Source organism: Monodelphis domestica, chromosome 4 (genome assembly GCF_027887165.1).
Source record: "Monodelphis domestica isolate mMonDom1 chromosome 4, mMonDom1.pri, whole genome shotgun sequence".
NCBI classification, from domain to species: domain Eukaryota; kingdom Metazoa; phylum Chordata; class Mammalia; order Didelphimorphia; family Didelphidae; genus Monodelphis; species Monodelphis domestica.
The window spans coordinates 235,703,813-235,724,695 of NC_077230.1; the positions used below are offsets into that span (position 1 = coordinate 235,703,813).

The 20,883-nt window shown below is 39.8% G+C and overlaps 1 long non-coding RNA gene across 1 annotated transcript; it reads left to right on the forward strand.

The window, feature by feature from the left end:
* Positions 1–1,262: 1,262 nt before the first annotated feature.
* LOC103101785 (uncharacterized) lies at positions 1,263–14,604 on the forward strand. The gene is made up of 3 exons (XR_467865.3): positions 1,263–1,479; positions 7,872–8,018; positions 9,317–14,604. It is a non-coding gene; the product is annotated as an uncharacterized LOC103101785 (long non-coding RNA).
* Positions 14,605–20,883: the final 6,279 nt, after the last annotated feature.

Genomic DNA, 20,883 nt, shown 5'->3' on the forward strand with positions numbered 1-20,883 from the left:
ATGAAGTTTGCCACATGTATTGACTCTTCTTGTCACTTGAAACCTAAGAGACAATTATAGGATTATTAATTGGCCTAATTTCAATATTATTGTGTCTCAGGGAATGGTGGGGCAAGGTGGAAGAGAGGGAGAGGAATGAGAACATAGTTGTTTGAGCAATGCCGACACACTCATTTCTCGATTAAGTTCACCTTATATGGCACCCCAAAATAATTACAACAGTAGCATCAAAGATCACTGATCACAGATCACCAAAAGATATAATAAGGAAAAAAGTCTGAAACGTTGTGAGAATTATTAAAATGTGACAAAACATGAGCACATGCTGTTGGAAAAAAAAAAGGTGCTGATAGACTTACTTGAGACAGTGTTGCCACAAACCTTCAATTTGTAAAAAAATACTCAATATCTGTGAAGTGCAATAAAGTGAAGCACAATAAACGGAGGTATGCCTGTATCTGTCAAGAAGGGATCAATCAGTCAGGTTTGGAAGGATTACTTCTAAGATCCCTTCCAAGTCTTTGAGCCTACTGGCAATGGAGTGGAGTGAAAAGAGCCCTGGTTTGGGAGTCAGAAGACTGAAGCTTTACAGTTCTGACATCTGGTAACTATGTGATGATCTTGGGGGGAGTCTCTTCAGTGAGCCTCAATTTCCATATTCATAAAAAGGGATAAGAATATTTACCCTCCCTTCCTCACAGGGTGATGTGAGGAAAGATCTATGTAAAGTAAGTTCTTATGAAGATCCTATGTCATTGCCTATATTGTGAAAACCGTAAAATGAAATGCTACTTCACTGAGTATCCATTCAAAACACATTATCTTATTATCTCTGTTCTATAGTCAGGCATTTTTCCAATGGGTCCTCCAACACTATGTCCCATCCAGATGTCCCTTCTTCTATTGTAAAGACTCCAGAGTGCAGTAGATGCTAGGGTTCTCCAGTTTATTACCTATGAGTTGGGGTCTCCCCTGATCCCTCTGAATCGCCTTCCAATACAACATAGATGTGGGCTATTGTTATTTGCATGCTGCTGTGTCCTCTCTCATGTATGGGGTGCAGTGGCTTAGAATATCTTCTCCTGAAAAGCAAAGCAAGGACTATATCCTGTAGGTTCTGCATGGTTCCTGGCCCAGTGAGGGAGCTCAATAAACCATTTTGCATATGACAGTCCTATTGGCCACAAAGATAATGACATCATAAAGACTTTCTTGTAACTTTACAGTCATGAAATATGGATGACCTTTAGTCATGCCCCCTGCCCTAGTCTAAGCATAAAAACATTCTCTCCCCTGGGGAAATTCCTTCCTTCATTTGCTGTAAAGTGTGTCATTTGACTCCTGCTGAAATGCATGTTTTTGGAGTGGAAAATTGGAAGCACATGATTTATTCCCAAAGAAAACCTTTAATTCAGCAGCCGAGAAATTACTTTGCTACTGGTCCAAAGGGCTTACCAGTTACCATCAGGATGCTGTTAGGTATGGATTCTAACCCTGGGATGTCACAAAATGGTATCATCTACTTCTTGGGCTGAAAGAGCCTTTGCTAGAGGTGATTTCCATTCCTCTGCCCCCGACCCAGTTAGACAGAAGTCTCATCCTGTTCATCCATTCATGCAAGAAATATTTATTGAGCACATACAATCTGTGAGGCAAGGCAATGAAGAGGGGGAAAAAATGTCATGGTATAGATCTCATAGGAAGGTGATTTTACTAAATGCCCCCAGGCATCCCGTTCTGTCTCCTCCCCACCTCAGCTCTCACTCTCAGAAAACTACCCAATGGACAGCTTGGCCAGATGAAATCTGGTGCCAAATGTGGATGCCTTAAAACACAGACCCAATCATCTCACTCTCTTCATCAAACTATTCAGTAGCTCGCTACTTCCTCTAGGATAAAATACTCTACCTGCTGTCCATCTACCCTTCTGTCCCTTTCTTGTGTTTCTCCTGTTTCAGTCAAACTGGCCTGCTAGATATTCCCCATAGACGATAGTCTGTCTCCTGCTTTCATAGAAAGGCACAAATGCCACCCCCTATGTTTGAGGCACTCTATCTTCTTGATTCATCTTCCTGATTGCAAATCTGGCCTCAAATACTATCTGTATGGTCCTGGGCAAGTCACTTAATCCTGTTTGCCTCAGTTGCCTCATGAGCTGGAGAAGGAAATGGCAAACCACTTCACTATCTCTGCCAACAAAACTGATGGGATCACAAATAGTCAGATACAAGTGAAATGACTAAACAACAACATCAATCAGTCTTCATCTCTTCCTCTACAAATCCCTAGCTTCCTATAAAGCACAAGGCCCAGGGGTCAATTACTACCCCCCAAGGGCCCTTTGTCATCTTGAAATTACCTTTGATCACTTCATTTATTTGTATTTTTTAATTTATTTATCAGAATATATGCTGCATCCTGTCTCTCTGTCCCTCTCCCCACCCCCAGTAGAATATCAGATCCTCAAAGGAGGTAGCTAATAGGACAATAGTTAAAGCTTTGGGCTTAAAATCAGGCAGAACTGAGTTCAAATCCATCCCAGACAGTCAGTAGTTGGGTAAATCATTTTAACCATGGCATACCTCAGTTTTCTCAACTATAATAACCAGGGAAAATAATAGCACCTACCTCTCAGAGTTGCTATGAGAGTCAAATGATACAATATTTGCTTTGAAGAAAAAAGCATTTGACACAGTGCCTGGCACCTTGTAGGCACTATATAAATGTTTATTCGCTGCCCCTTGAAGATATAAACTGTTTTGTCTTGGTCTGTGTTTCTCCAGCTCCTGTTACAGTGCCTGGATGCTAGACTTGAATTCTCGGGGAACAGATACAGGAATTGCCATTGTGGGTTGACATCAGGCCCTGGCTGGGCCAGGGACCTTGTAGAACATACACACAGTAGACTTCCTGCCTTTCAGGTGGGGGAATTATTCCAAGACAGTTCATGAAGACAGCTATAGTTCTAGTTCATATTAATATATCACTGTAGAGTCACAAAGAAGCAGCTAGGTGGTACAGTGCATAGAATATTGGACCTGGTGGTCAGAAGACTCATTGAGTTCAAATCTGGCCTCAGACACTTATTAGTTATGTAACCATGGGCAAAAGCCTTAACCTTGTTTGCCTCAGTTTCCTCATTTGTCAAATGAGCTGGAAAAGGAAATGGCAAACCATTCCAGCATCTATGCCAAGAAAATCCCAAATGGGATCTTGAATCAGACAAAACTGAATAGCACCAAAATATTTACAGTATATGTAATGTATAAAAACATTATACATATATATGTGTGTGTCTGTGTACTTGCATTGTGTATATATGCATTATGTATATTTATGCACATGCATATATATTTATACATATATATGTATTATCTGATGAGCTCTTCACAGCAATTATATGTGAGTACTATTAAACCCATTTTACAGATAGGGAACGAAAGCACGGGGAAAGATCAATTGAATTGCCTAGGGTTCCTTAAGAGAGCAGATACTCAGTCATTTGATTTGACTCTAAACTCTAGTGTTCTTTCTATTCCAATATTCATGGCAATTATGCCCTCCAGAAATTACAGTGAGATGCAGAAATGGCAATTAATATTGTAAATCACTAATAAGATCAGAGCCCCATGTGCTCAGAAGCTCATAGCATTTTTTTCTATTTTGTCTTTTGGCTGAGTATAGATTATAGGATCATATATTTAGAGTTGGAAGGGAGGCATCATGGTGCGATGAAGACTGCTGGATTTGGAGTCAGGGTCTGGGCTTGATTCCCTGTTCTGCATGTTAATACTAATGTGACCTAGAGGAGTCATGCTTTGTCTCTGGGCCTCCATTTTAGGGTTGTATTGGGCCACCTCTGAAATCCTTTTTAACTCTACACATAATCCTCCATCAATCAGTGCTATTTACTTCATCTGTGTGACTTTGGGGGAAGTCTGGTGCTCTTGATCTCAGCTTCCTCCTCCATAAAATGAGATGTTTGGACTTCTGATCTCTGATCCTGCTCTAAATCAATGCTCATATTTTGAGATCATCTAAGATAACCCAATCATTTAACAACTGAGAAAACAGGTGACTTGATAGGCAATAGAGTTGGGATTTGAACCCAGATCCTATAAGCCAAAATCCTGGGTCCTTGCCTTTGAAAATATTTTACATCAATGTTGCTTAGAGCTTGCAAAATAGTCACCTCCAATCTCTCTCACCATTTTCACCCATACATTCTCTTAATTCTAGTCAAACTGTACTACTCTCAACACCCTGAACAATCCCTCAGCTTTCCCATCTGTATCTCTGTTCAGTCTGTTTTCTTTGCCCACCTGATATGTCTCCCTTCCCCTTTGTCTACTTTAAATGCCTCTCCCCTCTGTCTATTGAATTCTTTTTCACTTTTAAAGCCCATCTCAAGTGCCACTTATTCTATTAAGCCTTCTCTAATCTCTGTACCTTGACTGACTGCATTCTACTGGGCAGTGAGCTTGACTTTAGTACCTGGGGAAATTCTCCAGTGGATTGTTAAAGAGGTGGGTAGTAAATATCCAGAAAAAGAAGTGGTGATCACAAAGAATCAGCATGGATCTATCAGAGGTCATCCCAGAGTAAATTCATAGAGGAAGAGAAGGCGGTAGACATAATTGACTAGATTTTAGCAAGACTTTTGATAAATATCATATACTATTCTTATTGAGATGATGAAGTGATATGGATTAGGTAATAACACAATAAGATGGAATCAAAATTAGTTGTATAGATAGATTCAAAGAGTTATTTGTACAGCAGGGTGTTCCAGTGGATAGAGAGCCAGGCTGGGAGCTATTAGGTCCTGGGTTCTGATCTGAATTTAGACATTTCCTAGCTGTGTGACCCTGAAAAATCACTCTACCCCCATTGCCTAGCCCTTACCACTCTTCTGCCTTGGAACCAATACTCAATACTGATTCTAAGACAAAAGGTAAGGGTTTTTAAAAAAGGATAGTTATTGATAAATTAATATCAACATGGCATGAGATCTCCACTGGAGCACCTTTGGGATCTGTGCTTGGTTCAGTGCTATTTAACCTTTTTATCATTTGCTTGGATAAAGGCATAGATGGTATGCTCATAAAATTTACAGTTAACAAAAAGCCAGAAAGGATTTCTAATACAATATATGGTAGTCAGGATCCAAAGTGATCATCACAGGCTCTAACATTTGACTGAATTAAATAAGACAAAAATGGAATAGAGATCAATGTAAAGTCAAACTTAGGTATGAAAAATAAACTTCATTTAAATTAAACATGGATAGATGGCAGTTTTGAAAAAAATATCTGGAGATGTTGGTGGACTACAAGTTTGATGTAAGTCAGCAATGTCCTTACTTCTCTTGAGTATTACTTCTCAACTAGTTACTTTTGTGCAGTCTTTTGAAGTATACAGACCATTCTCCTTTGCAGAGAAAACAGAAACAAAATGAGTTGAACTGCACTGTTTTATCTCTAGTGTAAGTTATCATCATCTCATCCACCCCAAACAACATTCTTCTTTATTTGTTAATCCTTCTTTTTTCTAGTATCAAAAACAATCCTTTTGTTTTCCTTAGTCTCCTTTGTCAGACTCAGGTCATTTTGAGTTTTAGCATTCTTGACACTATTTTTACAGGATTTTGTCCCACTCCTATTTATTTTCTGTTACTTGGCCTTTCTTCCATCAAAAACGATGAGTGGTCTATGCACCCACATCATTCTCTTCAGGGAAAAAAAGCATGTCATTTTTCCTATTTATTGGAATAGTTTTCCTTTGTGTCTTCATAATTTTACACCTGAGCATATCTCATTCTTCTTGGTGTGGTTTCCCTGAATCATTTTAGCCCATAGCACACAGGATCCCTACCTATCTTTCTTCTGAATCTTTGAAATCTACTTCCTCAAAATCTAAGGTGACTGTAGGACCCAGATTGTTTTGTCTTCATCACAAACTCTAGGATGAATAATTACTTGCCCCAAAAGTTTCTATCATTTTCACCCCAGCAATCAACCCTTCACTGCTAGTGAAGATCAAATCCAGAACAGAATTTTCCCTTGATGTTTTCTTCACTTTTTTTGAAGTATGAAATTATAACTACAAAGCAGGAATTTCTTAGCTATTTTCCTTTGGGAGGGAGTAAGGAGAAAAAGGCAAGTTTGGGGAGAGACAGGGACATAGAGAGAGAGAGAGATGCAGAGAGAGAGACAGAGAGACAGAGAGAGACAGAGAGAGAATGGAGAGTTTTAGCAGATGTCTGGATAATTGAAGTCTCCTTCATCACTACTATATTCTACTTGATGTCAACTTGGAGTTTCTCTTAAAAGTTATAATAATCTGGGCAGCTAGGTGGCTCAGTGGATGGGGAGTCAAATTGAGAGATGGAAGATCCTGGGTTCAAATTTAGCCTCAGACAATTCCTATCTATGTAATCCTGGGCAAGTCACTTTATTCCAATTGCCAAGACCTTACCAATCTAATGCCTTGGAAACAATATTAGTATGAGAGTTTCTAAGACAGAAGGTAAGGCTTTACACACACACACACACACACACACACACACACACACACACACACACACACATACCAAAAAAAGAAACAAAAAACTTGGAACAACATGGATGAGCTCCAGGGCCTGAAAATTATTTTTCAAATTTTCCCTACTTTTCTTCAAAATTTGCTAAATTCTGTTTCTCCAAATATAACCTTTTAACTTATTCTCCTAATCCATCCCCCTTTGAATCACCCACACAATTTTCTGTTCCTAAGTTTGCTAAAATTCTTTCCCTTCTCTTATTCCTCTTACAAACTTCTCTCAGGAAAGCCTGAAATAGAGATAGTGCTTCAGCTTCTCGGGACCTCCTCCTCATGCCTGGAATGCTCTTCCTCTTCTCTTCTTCTTGGAATCTCTGGTTCCCTTCAGGACTCAAGCTGTGTCACCCTCTGAAGGAAGTCTCTCCCGATCCTCCTAGACATTGTTATCTTCCCCTCTGAGGTTGCCTCGTAGCTTCTTTGAATGAGCCTTATATATCTATATGTTACCCTGCTAGAATTTAAGGTTCTTGAGGGCAGACAGGGATGGTTTCACTTTAGTCTTTATAGCCCGGCACTTATCATAATGCCTGGTACGTAAGAGGTGCTTCATAAGTGCTTCTGATTGATGGATTGGTTGCCAATGCTGTGTCCTGACCAGTGGGGCTTCTATACCCTCTCCTGGGACAAACACTCTAATCTGACTCTAAAATTCCCCCAATTCCCCCAAATGCATTGTGTTTAACCAGTCTTCATTCCTCGACTTCCTCCCTCGCCTTGGCCCTGTCCTTACTCCGGCTCCCATTTTCTCTGGCTCTCTTTCCCTGTCTGCCTCTCCCCTCTGCTCTCCATCACTCATGCATACTGGCCCCCGGCTCCTTCTGTAGGCTGAGCCCACAGAATCCTAATTGCTGCTCCAATCTGGAAGCTGCTGAACGCTCCACATGTCCTCTAGCTCTGAGAATCCCTGAAACAGGCTCAATAAAAGTCTCTTTATAGCCACGGCCACACTCCTCCCCTCCCAAAAGAGGAAGTCCGTCCTGTCAACCCTATCAGGAAGATTGTAGAAGTGACTGGGGCAGCTACTGCAGCCAGATTCACTGCAATGAAATGCATCTGAACATTTCCAGGGCTGAGCAAACCATATGTCTTCATAATTTGATTGTACCCAAGTCCCAAAGGCACCCCCCAGCTCTATTGAACACCGATGGAGTTATTTAGGATCATAAATAATATTATCAGAGAGTCTCCGCTGGGTAAACAGAGGCAGTGTATAAATTGTTGGAGTGTGATATTGATTGTTCTTAGCTGACTAATGAATTATTCTGTTTAAGAGCCCTCAGAAATGGTGTGCAGCATTCCAAGGCAAGGGGGCCTTTGAAGGATTTCCCTGAAGAACTGCTTCTGCTCGGTTGTGCTTGGCCACTGCAGCCTGAGAGGAATGAACACTGTCTAGCAAACAGGCCCTATTAGCACAACAGGTGAGTCCAGGAAGCAGGGATGCGATAAAGAGCCTGGTGGCTTCTTTAGATGGGGAGAGATGGAGGCCGCGCCCTCTGGAAAATCCAGCCACTATGGCTCTCCTTCTAGTCCCCAGTCTTTTTCTATTGCCTTTTCATGAGAAGGGAAAAACAATAATACTATATCCAGTGTCTGACATAGCACCTGATGTATGAGATAAATCAACAAATGTTCATTGATGGATGGATGGATGAATTGATGCAATAATAATTTATTAAGTTTCTTCTTTGTACAAAATACTACGATGAGCTATTGGAGGCAACGCAAAGTTTAGATATAGTCTCTAAACTCAGGGAATTTACAGTCAAGTTGGGCGAGAGCAACACCAATGGCTAAAAAACCACAGATAGCTTTAAAGCTATCTTAATGGCTGCTGTAGATCTGATGCCTTTATAACTTGATTGTACTTCTAGAAACTTGTAGAACTAAATTAAACCAAATCATGGGGAAACATGGCAGAACCACATTGACCTGCAGATCTCACTCAACTTGGAAAAAAATATACACTGAGTCCCTTGTCACTACATCAGGCTGATTTAATCTCAGACTGGTTTTTCTGGATATTATAATAACAACAGACAGCATAAATGTCAGCATCTATGCAGCCTGCACTCTAAGGTTTGCAAAACACTTTATAGATGTAAGAAGGAATGACCCAAGAGACCCCAGTGCTTAGAGTAGTTGATGGCACTCCTAGTGGAGTAATGGTGTTCTTGCTTTTGGCAAGGCAGGACGATGCATAATGGAGGGGCCTTGGCTCTCATTCAGAGTCTATATAGATATGTGATGACTACTTCCTGTTGACTTACTAAATGGTCACAAAAAGTCTTTTAATTGACTGTTGTTCCAGAACCAAATGTGCATACAGAAGAGAGAAAGAGAAAATCTTTTTTTTTTCCCTTCCATGAAGCTTTTGAATGAGAAGAAAAGAATGTTTTAAGCCTTTGGGTGAGGGGATTCCTCTTTCCCCTTGTCATGAAGAGAGAAAGAGAAAAAAATCAGCATTTTTATAACATCTACTATGTGCCAGGCACTGTGCTAAGTTCTTTACAAATATTGCCTCATTTGATCCTCCTCAAAATAGCCCTGTGAAATAGGTGATTTTTAATTCCTATTTTACAGCTGAAGCCAACATAGGTTAAGAGTCATACAACTCGTGTCAGAGACTGATTTGAATTCATGTTTTACTAACTCCATGAAATCTTGAACACATGAAACTTTTGTTCTTTTCTTTTTGTTGAGTTTATTTTTTTCCCAGATCATAGATGGATTTGGAATGGAAAGACCTTATAAGCTTAGCTTGGAAGGCATACCAGAGATCCAATGGTGGACAATTCTCCATATCTGCAATATTGGAACCAGTTGAGAAGTGAACTCAGAATAATGACCTGCTTGACCCTGTCCAACAGTCTTTTGATCCAGCAGCTAAAATAAAGTGTCCTATAATAAAGGGGGCAACTCATCCGTCAGTGATGCTGCCCCCAGGAGTGAGCCTGGTGGGAAGAATTTTTTATGCTTTTCACTTCAAGCTTGAATCCACTCTCCCCACTGGCTAAGTAAGGTGTTTCTGTATTTTGGTATGGGGGACAAAAGAACTTTGAGTACTTTTGAGTAGAGCTGAGTGGAATGTTTTTGAATTTGTGTTCTTGTATTTCTTTTCCTGAAATACTCCCTTATTAAAGCTGATTTATATTGATTGGTTATCAATTAAATTGAAGAGATATCAATCGATCAATATGATAGTGGGGCACTGATCACTGGATAGATGATACTAAAGAGAAGTAGCTAGTTGATTATTTTTGGGCAAAACACAATAGATGGGGCTAATGAACTATAGTATTAGAAGAACCCCAACCCTTTAGAGTTACCTCCTAAAACTCTGAGGGAAGGTGGAGAGTAAGCTTGTTTGAATGACCCAAACTGCTAAATCACGTAAGGGTTGGGAGAGTAGTTCTAGAGTCTTTAGGTAGTACATATATATTATCTCATTTGATCCTTGCTACAGTCATGCCAGATGGATGCTCTTGTTATCATTCCCATTTTACAGTGGAGATGAGGCTTAGAAAAGTCTGGGGGCAGAGTTTGAATCCTGGTCGTCCTTTCTCCAGCTCCAGTGTTCTGTTTAGAGTGAATCCTGTGGGGCAAATGGCGCAGGGGACCTACAGCTGAGAATTCAGGCGCATCCTTCCTGAGTCTGCCTCCAATCCTGCGAGGAAAGCCAGGAGCAATGGGCCAAGTCCCTTAGGATGCAACATCAACAGGGTTAGAGGTGGTCCTCGGTTTTACTGGGAAGCCCCAGGGAACACTGCCAGGTTGGCAGCCTGGGTGATGGAAGTCCATTGCCAACCAAATGAGCAGAGCTCAGGAAAACTGTTGTAGCAACTGCCCCAGCATCAGTTCACAAAGCTACCTCAGCCCCTTTTCTGTTCCCTCCTCTATCTCCAGCCAGCAACTGCCAGACGAGGGACTCCTAGCAACTAGAAGCTAAACAGATGATGCTTAGTCTCTTCATGCTGGCTTCTCCAAGAGAACCTGGGAAGAAGAACCACTCAGCCGTATCCTTGGTACTCTAGTATTGCATCTTGGGCAGTAGAGGGCAACATTAGGTCATATAGATGTAAAGTCACCCAAGCTACCCAGAAGGAAGGAGGAAGTAGGTTGAGGAAAGGGCTCCTGTGGTGGTCATAATGAGGACATGACACATCTCCAGTCTCCAGACCTTGTGACATACGCAGCATAATATTTACACCAGTAACCTAGACTCGTACCCAGAAAGCTACAGCAGGCAAGGAGAGATGTTTAGGAGCCGACTGGTGAAACCAGAAACAATTATTGGCATTTCAGCAAAACAAAGCAGCAACAGAAGCAGCAAAAGAAACAACTGGCTGAGAAATAAATTGCATAGCCCTAAATCTCTGGCTTTTGTTTTTGAGTTCAGTCTCCAAGTTAATTCAGAACAAAAGACAGTTACTTAAATCTAGATATTTTATCTTAATGTGGGCAATTCCCATAATATCACACATTAAGATGTCTGATTTGAGCTGCCACCAAACAGGCGGTGATAATGTCATTTAAGATCTGTTTTATCACTGCGCACACATGTGTTCAATTCTGTTTGTGGCACATGAGAGCCTGTCATTAAACTGATGAGTCTCAGAGTTGAAGCTCAGAAATGAAGCAGCCAGACCCTGACCCTTCCATAAGAGAAGGGGCAGTGGTGGGGGAGCTCCAGGGGAGTAGAGTTTGCTACTCACACAAACAACACATGTAGCCATTATGTGTCACCAGCAACGGGAGGAGGAACAAATGGCCCACTGCATTTCAAAAGCCCCAAAGAGGCTGACCAGGGGCTTTGTGTAGAAACCAGTCAACTGTTATTAGGAAGGTAAATTGCAAGGATGGCAGTTTTCAGCTCTCTTCAGCCCTCTCCCCCTCGTTATCACAGCCAAATTAGCGATGTGCGGTGTGGCTGTTTGTTTGCGATAGATTCTGCTGCCGTGGCACTGCTGTCCACCAAGAGATGCTGGGAAGCTGCCAAGTGATTAAGCTATTGTGGTTAGTCTGTTCCTAGAACGGATTTCTTCTGGAATATTAAAAGTTTTACAGCCTAAAGTGTTGCACTTTGACTCCTGGTAATTAATACTGATTTTGCCGTAATATCTTATTTTTTATGGGCATTATCTTGTTTTTCATGAGCTGCAAAAAATATCACTGTAGCTTATGAAATAAACTATAATATCTTGCTTTGCACAATCTTATTTGTGTCATTATCTGGCCCCTGGAGCAGCTAATTTAGCCCATACGATACAGAACAATATTTATTTTCCCAGTGATTACTGGAGTGATGCCATTTCCACAGACTTGCCCATGTGAGCTGATATACCTCTACCCACAGAGGTACTACAATCAGACTTCAGCCACGAAGGACAAAATGGACAGATCCAATGATATGGTGCCAGAGGTCAAAGGAGAGCAAGTGGACTTTTCATATGCTCCCAAGCAAAGATTTTTACAAGTGATAATGTCAGGATATCCAGCCAAGGAGAGCTGGGTATAGAGCCAGAGATGAGACAGACATTGCCAAAGATGGACAGATGAATCAGGAGTGGATGAAACCATTCAAATCAAATCAAGCAGCTATTGTGTGCAGGGCACTGGGAGAGATACCAAATAAAGTACAGGTCATGATCCTTGCCCTCAAGGAACTTACAATGTGCTTGAGAAGCCATGGAAGAAAATATCACCATTGGTAAAATCCTCCTGGAAAGTGAAAATGTTCAAAAATATAAGGATCTGTGCTTTATTGTAATAATCTCACAGATCAACAAAAAGAATTCCTTAAAAAGAAGCATCAGCCTTACTCATATTCCGTAGCTAACTTTCCTCTAATTTTTTGTGACCCCCATTTGGGGTTTTCTTGGCAAAGCTTACTGGAGTGGTTTGCCATTTCCTTCTCCAGCTCATTTTATCAATGAGGAACCTGAGGCAAAGAAGATTAAATGATTTGCCCAGGGTTGCCCAGCCAGTAAGTGTCTAAGGCCAGATTTGAACTCATGAAGATGAGTCTTCCTGACTCCAGACCAGCACCCTTGCCTCCCATCTAGGTGACATAATGGATAGAGCTCCAGGTCTGAAAAATGACTCACAACTTTCCTCTACTCAGCAAATTCTCATTTTCTTGGAGTTTGCAACCTACCTGCATCAGCAAAACCTTTAAAATAGGCATACTAAGTAGAGCCAAAATGTTGGAAAAGCAGGAAGCAGTATAGTCAAACCCAGCCCTACTCCCAACTCCTCTAAATTGATTGAGAAAATGTACCAGACCTAATTCTTACTGGGAAATGTAAGAAAAGTCAGTGAGTCATTTTTCCAGCCTAGGATTATTGGACTGGAAAAATGTCTCCCCTGTGGGAGATAGCCAGTGGATACTACGTATAAAGTCTAGCCAAGAGTGACCATAGGGGCAGAGCATTCCAATGGAAAGAAGAAGTTGTACATGAGGGTGAGAGTAGGTTCTAGAACCATATGGGACATTTTAACAAGAACAAGTGACAACTATGAGTTTTGTCACCCACTAACCATTTTTTAGTTACAGAATCAGGGTGGCCTGAGAAATATACCTGTGCTAGAGGTTGAATTCCAGGAAAAAAAGAGAGGTGAAAAAGAATTTAAACTTAAAAAAAAAAGAGCAATGACAGGCCCTAGGCATTATACCAAGGAGGAATAAATAAATTGAGACACCAGCAGCAGCAAAGTGGCCTGGTTACCAAGAGCAGAACAGGGTTTTAGTTCCAGCTTCTTGCCCAGTCTGGAACCTATAGAGGAAAAAACAGAACAGAAATTCCAGAACAAAGGGAGACTACAATTCTAACACTATAAGTGAGTAGAGTTGCCAGGCACCTATTAAGTGTTGAGTTAGGTAGCAGTCTACTGTTGCTCAGATCCAGGTCAATAATCTCCACAACTCAGACCAGAGGTACAGTGATTAGACTTTGCACTGGATTTGAAAACTTTGGGAGCACTGAAAGGTTGTATGTCCCTGGCCTCGGCTTTCCTTGAGATCCTGGAATAACATAACACTTAACACCCTAAGAAAGCAGCAATGATCCAACTGAGACCTACACTCCAGAAGTTTTCAGAGAGCCCAGTGTCTGGATATCAATCCAAAGTCAGGAAGTAGGCTACAAACAAAATCAAACAAACAAAAATTCTCACCATTAAAAGTTGTTTTGGTGACATCGATGTTTAAGAGACAAACCCAGAAGAAGAGAATGACTCCAAAACTTTTACAAGCAAAATCTCTTGGATATAAATTCAGCTATAATTCCTAGAAGTGATAAAGTAAGAGTTTTTAGAAATTAAAATTGTTTTTATAAATTAAATGAGAGTGCTAGAGGAAAAAATTGGAAAAGTAATGAGAGACATCAAAGAAAGAATTGAAAAAGGAATTAACAGCTTGGTACAATTAAATACAAAACCTTGCTCAGGCAATGAATTCCCTGAAAACTAGAATGGACTCTAAAGAATCCAATGACTCCTTGAGACAAGGAAATATAAAAATAAAGTCATAAAACTGAAAGAAAAAATAGAGAAAAAAAAGCTAAAATATCTCATAGCAAAAACAACTGACCTGGAAAACAGATTGAAGAGAATCATTTAAGAATCATTGGTCTACCTGAACACCATGACCAAAAGCAAAGCCTAAATGTCAGATTTTAAGAAATCTTAAAAGAAAACTGTCCATATCTCTTAGAACCAGAGGGCAAAGTGGAAATAGAAAGAATCCATCTATCACTTCCTGAAAGAAGCCTCAAAAGAAAACTCCCAGGAACAGTATAACCAAAATTCAGAGCTTCTGGGTTAAAAAAAACAAACAAAAAAACTCTGTAAGCAGCCAGGAAGAAAGAACTTTAGTACCAAGGATCAAAAGTCAGGATCACACTATGATAAAGGGTTTGTAGTACTTAAAATATTATATTTCAGGAGACAAAGGATATAGGTTTACAGCCAAGAATAATTAACTGCAAAACTGAGTATAATCCTACAGGGGGAAAATGATTTTTCTTGAAATAAGTATTTCCAAGCATTCCTGATAAAAAAGAGAAGAGCTGTGCAGAAATTTTGAACTTCAAACATAGGAGTTAATAGAAACAGTAAGGGAAATATGAATGAACAATCATAATAAACATGTAAAGATGAACTGTTTGCATTCAAATATGGGGAGATGATACATATATCCCTTCTGAATCTTACCATCATCAGGAATCATAGAGGGAGTCTAATTAAATAGAAAAGTGGGAAGTGTTTATAGAAAGTAGGTGAAGAAGAATATACTAGGAGGTGGAAGGGAAAGGAAAGTTAGGGAAAATTATATCATATTCAAGGTGTGCAAATGGATATCTATACAAATGGGGAGGAGGAGGTAGGGAAAGAAGCTAACACTTGAACTTCATTTTCCTGGTCAGAGGAAGAACACACACACACACACACACACACACACACACACACACACACACACACACACACACACACACACAAATACATTTCATTCAATGGGAAAATAGAAGGGAAATAGGTGGGGATAAGAAAGAGGGCAGATTAAGGGAAGGATTAGTCCTAAATGGAATAAATTTCAACAAAGTGTGTACAAAACCATTTATTGATCTTTTTTAGTTGGCAAAGAATGGAAGTCTGAGGTGGGGATGCTCATCATTTGGGCAGTGACTGAACAGAGTTATTGTTTGTAAATGGGATAAAGTACTACTATACTGTAAGAAATGATAAAAAGGATGGTTTTTCAGAGAAACCCAGAGAGACCTGTATGAACTGGTACAAAGTAAAGTAAGCAGAAGTAAGAGAATGATTTATATAATGATAAAAGAAAACAATTTTGAAAGAATTAGGAATTCTGATCAGCATAATTATAAAAAAATTCCATATGAATAGTATTAAAGCAGTTTATCTACCTCTTGATAACAGAAGTGGAAGATTCAAATTGCAAAATACAAAATATTTATTTTCTGGATATAGTCAATGCAGAAATTTGTTTTGATTGACTATACATGTTTAAAACAGAACTTTCTGTCTTGAATTCTCATTTGGGAGGCAGAACTTTTGGATAAGAGGGAGAGAAGACATATTTTTGCTGATTGAAAAAATATATATATTTAAAATAGATCTATCTAATATAATATCACTAGATTATTCTTCAAAAACATGAAATTCAGTGAAACAACTTTTCAAGGCATAGTTAATTGTATGGGAACAATGCAGATGGCCAAGCAAATAATCAATCAAGCTGAGATAGACTAAAACTCAAGTGTGAATTATGTTTAGATTCAGAAGCCTTTTCATATCATTTCCAAGCAATGAATCTTTATCTCAAATGATTGACCAAATATGTGAGGCTTCACAAATATATGCAGGAAGTTCCTTATGCTACATTAATGACTCAACTGATGTTGGTGTTTGGAGTAATACACTACTGCTCTTTGAAATGATGTAGCAATCCTATTGCTCTATTTCTGGACAGAAACTGGTAATGCATTGCTCCACTTCACCCTTTCCCCACAAGTCTACCTACAAATTTTGCCCTTTTTGCCTTTTCTGCATTTGAATGGACAACAAACTCCTCTCCTAACTCTGTCAAAGGAAACTCAGGATCACCTTGGCACTCTGACCCTGAGATCTACTAGTCCTCTTCCAGGAGTGATGAGCTGCTACTGAGGAGAAAACACTTAGGTAAATCCCAAGTATTTCCAGGCTTTGCCATCATTGTTTTTGTTTTTGTTTTGTTTTTAGTTTTAAAAAATTAATTTGTTTATTAAATTAAAATACCTAGTTAGCTCCAGCTACACCTTTATGATGTCTAGGCCTTTTTATCTACCCTGCCTTAGAACTCTCCCACATATACCATATTCCCCAAATAACTGTGAGCTCCTTGAAAATAGGAACCATCTTATTTTTCTGTTTGCTTCTCCAGCATTAGAACAGAGAAAAGGATGGCAATGAGAAATGACATGGAGGTAGTTTCAGTGAGACTTGGCAACTAATCTGATATGGAGTTTGAAGACGAAAGAATAGTCAAAAATAATACCAATGCTGTGAACCTGTGTGACTGGAATAATGGTGGTGCCATCAACAGAAATGAGGAGAGATGATTTTACGGGAAATATGGATTCTGATTTGGGCACATTAAGTTTGAGGTTCCTTTGAGATATCCAAATAAAAATGTCTGGCAGACAATCAGAAATGTAGGAGTAGAGTATATCAGAGAGATTAGGACTAGATACACTGATCTGGGAGCTATTTCTCTAGAAATAATAACTGAAATCATGAGAACTAATGAGCTCAATAAGAAAAATAACAAACTTAAATAAAAACAAGGGAAGAAAAGAGGGCCCAAGATATGCTATTGGGTGAAGCCTAGATCTAGTGGGTAGATTGAAAAGGAATAGTCAGAAATACAGGAGAAGGAAGAGAAAATGGTGGTATAGAAGCTAAAGAAGAAAGTATATTGTTTGCATGCTGTCCCCCTCTGTTAAAATGAGCCCCTTTAGAGAAGGGATTGTCTTTTAGCTTTAAAAAAAATATTCTTGGCACTTAGTACAATACCTGAACATAGAAGGCACTTCATAAATGGTTTTTGACTGATTGACCTTCTGGGGCAGTGCCATATTGGTGGTGATTTAGAAGAAATGGTACAAAAAGATTTGATTGGCCTGCATATCCATACCAGAAAACCTAGTCTTACCACTATTCCTTGGCTGGAGACGTGATGTTTATTTTGACCAACTACTTCACTTTGTACTGTCTATCCCTGGTACTGTCTTCTCTTGATCCCTTAATACATTCATGGACTTGACAACCGTAAAAGAGAGAATAAGTCTCCTCCAGCTGTCAGCTGATTGGCCTACTGGGACCCAGCTTCATTTGTGCTACGTGAGTGATCAGAAGAAATATTATTTATTGCCTGTGCTGAGGAGACTCTCAGGACCATTTGAAAGGAATGTCTTTACATCATCCACTTTTGGCTGAGTGATATCTCCTTGAGCAGAGAGACTTTTCTTTTCTAAGTTGCCTACAGGCCATTATTTCTGTGCATAGATAAATGTGTGATCCACTCCAGATCTCTTATCTTCATGGTAATTTTTATCCAAGTCCAGAATGATGCAAGGCAGGGGCAAAAGTGAATTCACAAATCTCAACAGGCTAGCTACAGGCTCTGCTGACTAAATTGCAGACAAGGTGGGCATTGTCTCAGATGTTTTGAGCTATTCCACTGAAGGCATGAATGATTCAAAGTTGGATTTCCTGGGCAATTAGCATAGAAGGGGCCCTGAGTGAAATGCATCTGGAAGTCACCCATTTGTCTTCATTAAGAAAACGAGTAAAATCATATCACTTTTGGGGGGGAAATTATAGGATTATATAATATTAATAATATAGGATTATAATATAAAGATTATAGGATCAGAGGATTTAGAATTTGAAGGGACCTTAGACATCCTGAGACCCAGGCTAAGTGATTTACCCAAGTTTATGTGGCTAGTAAGTAGCAGAAGTAGAATAAAAATCCCAGCTCGACTGCTTCCAAATCAGATTACTCAGGCAGTCGTCTCCATACTCCATGTCTAACACTGAATGTCTTCCTAAAGTCTTTGTACAATTTTTAACTCTTCAACATTGATAACTGATATTGCAGATATGAGAACTTTTCTGAAAACCAGTGACACTTTTCTCATCACAGCTGATGGAGACATTAAATATCTTGGCCACTAGATAGTCCTTATTTTCCATTTCCCATAAGAAGGGGGAGGGGGAAGATTTATAGCTTTTATGTGTGGGTTGCAATTTTCTCAGCCTTAATGAATTTGCTTTTAAATGCCATTTATAGGTTGTATCTATCACACCTACTGCCTAGTTTCTAGGCCCCAGGAGAGTGACTCCTTTAGCAGGTAATAATAATAATAATAATAATAGCTGACATTTATATATCACTAAAATCACTTAAAGCTTGAAAAACACTTTATGTACATTATTTAATTTGATTCTCATAAAAATTCTATGAGTTAAGTGCTATTATTTATTCCCATTCTAGGTTTGGAGAATTTAAACAATTTGCTAAGGGTCACAGTAACTCCCTATGGAAGATGGAAGTATGGAAAAGGATTTGAACTCAGGTCTTTCTGATTGGAAGTCTAATAGTCTGCTATAACATACCATTTATTCCCCATAAAAGGTCTCTGGATGACATAACCCTACTCCTCCAAAAAGAAGCCTTGGCTAGGGCATGCTTACTTCCCACAATCTGTCTGCTTCCTGACCACACTTCACAAATTCCTGCCTTCCTGTCTCTTACTTTGGTCCTTTGACCTCATCCATACACCATATCCTGAATCACTCTGCTTTTCTGGCCATATTTCAGATTACTTCCATTACACTACAGTCAAACTGCCCTTCCTACATGAAGCCGCCATGCCTTCATTTATGATTTCCCCAAAGCTTGAAATATCCTCACCCCAGCCCTTTTTATCCTTCTAGGCTAAGTTCAAATGGCAGCTCTGTGAAGCTTTTCGTGCTCTCCCAGTGATACTGTAATCCCTCCTTCCTCTAAATTCCCATAGGACATTGTTTAGCCCTCTCTTTTTGCCCTACTCATAGTCTACTATACTCTGTAGATAATTGTCAGCCTCCCTCGCTTCCCCTGTTAACCTTTAGCTCCTTTATGGCCATGAATATTTTAATACCTAATATTTGTTAAACTTAACTTGTTCTCTGTGAGGCAGGTTACCCTAGTTGGTAGTGAATGAATGAATGGATGAAAGACCAAAAAAGCATTTATTAAGCACTTGTAATGGACTGCTAGGTGGTGCTGTGGATAGAACACTGGGTGTGAAGTTAGGAAAATTCATCTTTTGACTTTATATCTGGCCTCAGACTCGTGACACTGGGCAAACGATTTAATCCTGTTTGCCTCAGGCCCTCACCTGTAACCTAGGCTGGAGAAGGAAATGGCAAACCACTCTACCAAGAAAGCCCCAAACTCATGAAGTGTTGGACATGGCTGAAAAGGGACTGAATAACAACGAATCTGACAGACCTGTGGTCATGCCTGGCCTTTGCTGACTATATGACCTTGGACAAGTCCCTTCATCTCTCAGTGATCCCGATATTTCTCCCAGACTGTAAATCACGTAGATGGCTCTGACATCCATTGGTAAAGGGAGTTTGCTTGCAAGGCACTCCCTGCCCCCAAGAAAATCACAAAGTCTAGTCAAAAACAAAATGTTTTTTTTTTTAAATAGTATTTTATTTGATCATTTCCATGCATTATTCATTAAAGACAAAGATCATTTTCTTTTCCTCCCTCCCACCCCCCACCCCGTAGCCGATTCCACTGGGTGTCACATGTGTTCTTGATTCGAACCCATTGCCATGTTGTTAATATTTGCATTAGAGTGTTCGTTTAGAGTCTCTCCTCTGTCATGTCCCCTCAGCCACTGTAGTCAGGCAGTTGCTTTTCCTCGGTGTTTCTACTCCCTCAGTTTATCCTCTGCTTATGGATAGTGTTTTTTCTCCTAGATCCCTGCAGATTGTTCAGGGACATTACACCACCACTAATGGAGAAGTCCATTACCTTCGATTGCACCACAATGTATCAGTCTCTGTGTATAATGTTTTCCTGGTTCTGCTCCTTTTGCTCTGCATCACTTCCTGGAGGTCGTTCCAGTCTCCATGGAATTCCTCCACTTTATTATTCCTTTTAGCACAATAGTATTCCATCACCAACATATACCACAATTTGCTCAGCCATTCCCCAATTGATGGGCATCCCCTCGTTTTCCAATTTTTGGCCACCACAAAGAAAAAACAAAATGTTTTATTAACTCAGATTAAACTCAGAGGACTAACTTAATTAATTCTATTTAGTCAAGAAGTATTCCCTAAGCACTTACTAGTTGCCTAGTTGGGGAAGCAGGACAACAAGCCTTGGTCCCTGTTCTCAAGACTTTTTTTATATTAGGCATACAATTTCATCAACAAAGGGAACTCCTGGTAAGGAAACCCCCTTCACTGATGCGTCCTGGAAATGGCTCTATAAATTAACACCTCAGAGAGTAACGTTTGGAGAGCCCAGGGACATGTAAGAAGTGAATGTCAGAGATGGGGCTTGAACCCAGGACTCATTTCAATGCATCTGTGGTCACTGGTTTTGGTTTGGATGCTCCCTTCAATGATTGGAACCACAAGCCATCTAATCCTCCTCATCCTATGAAAATCTTGCTCACAACCTTCCCCGAAATCTTCCATTAGGCATCCCTG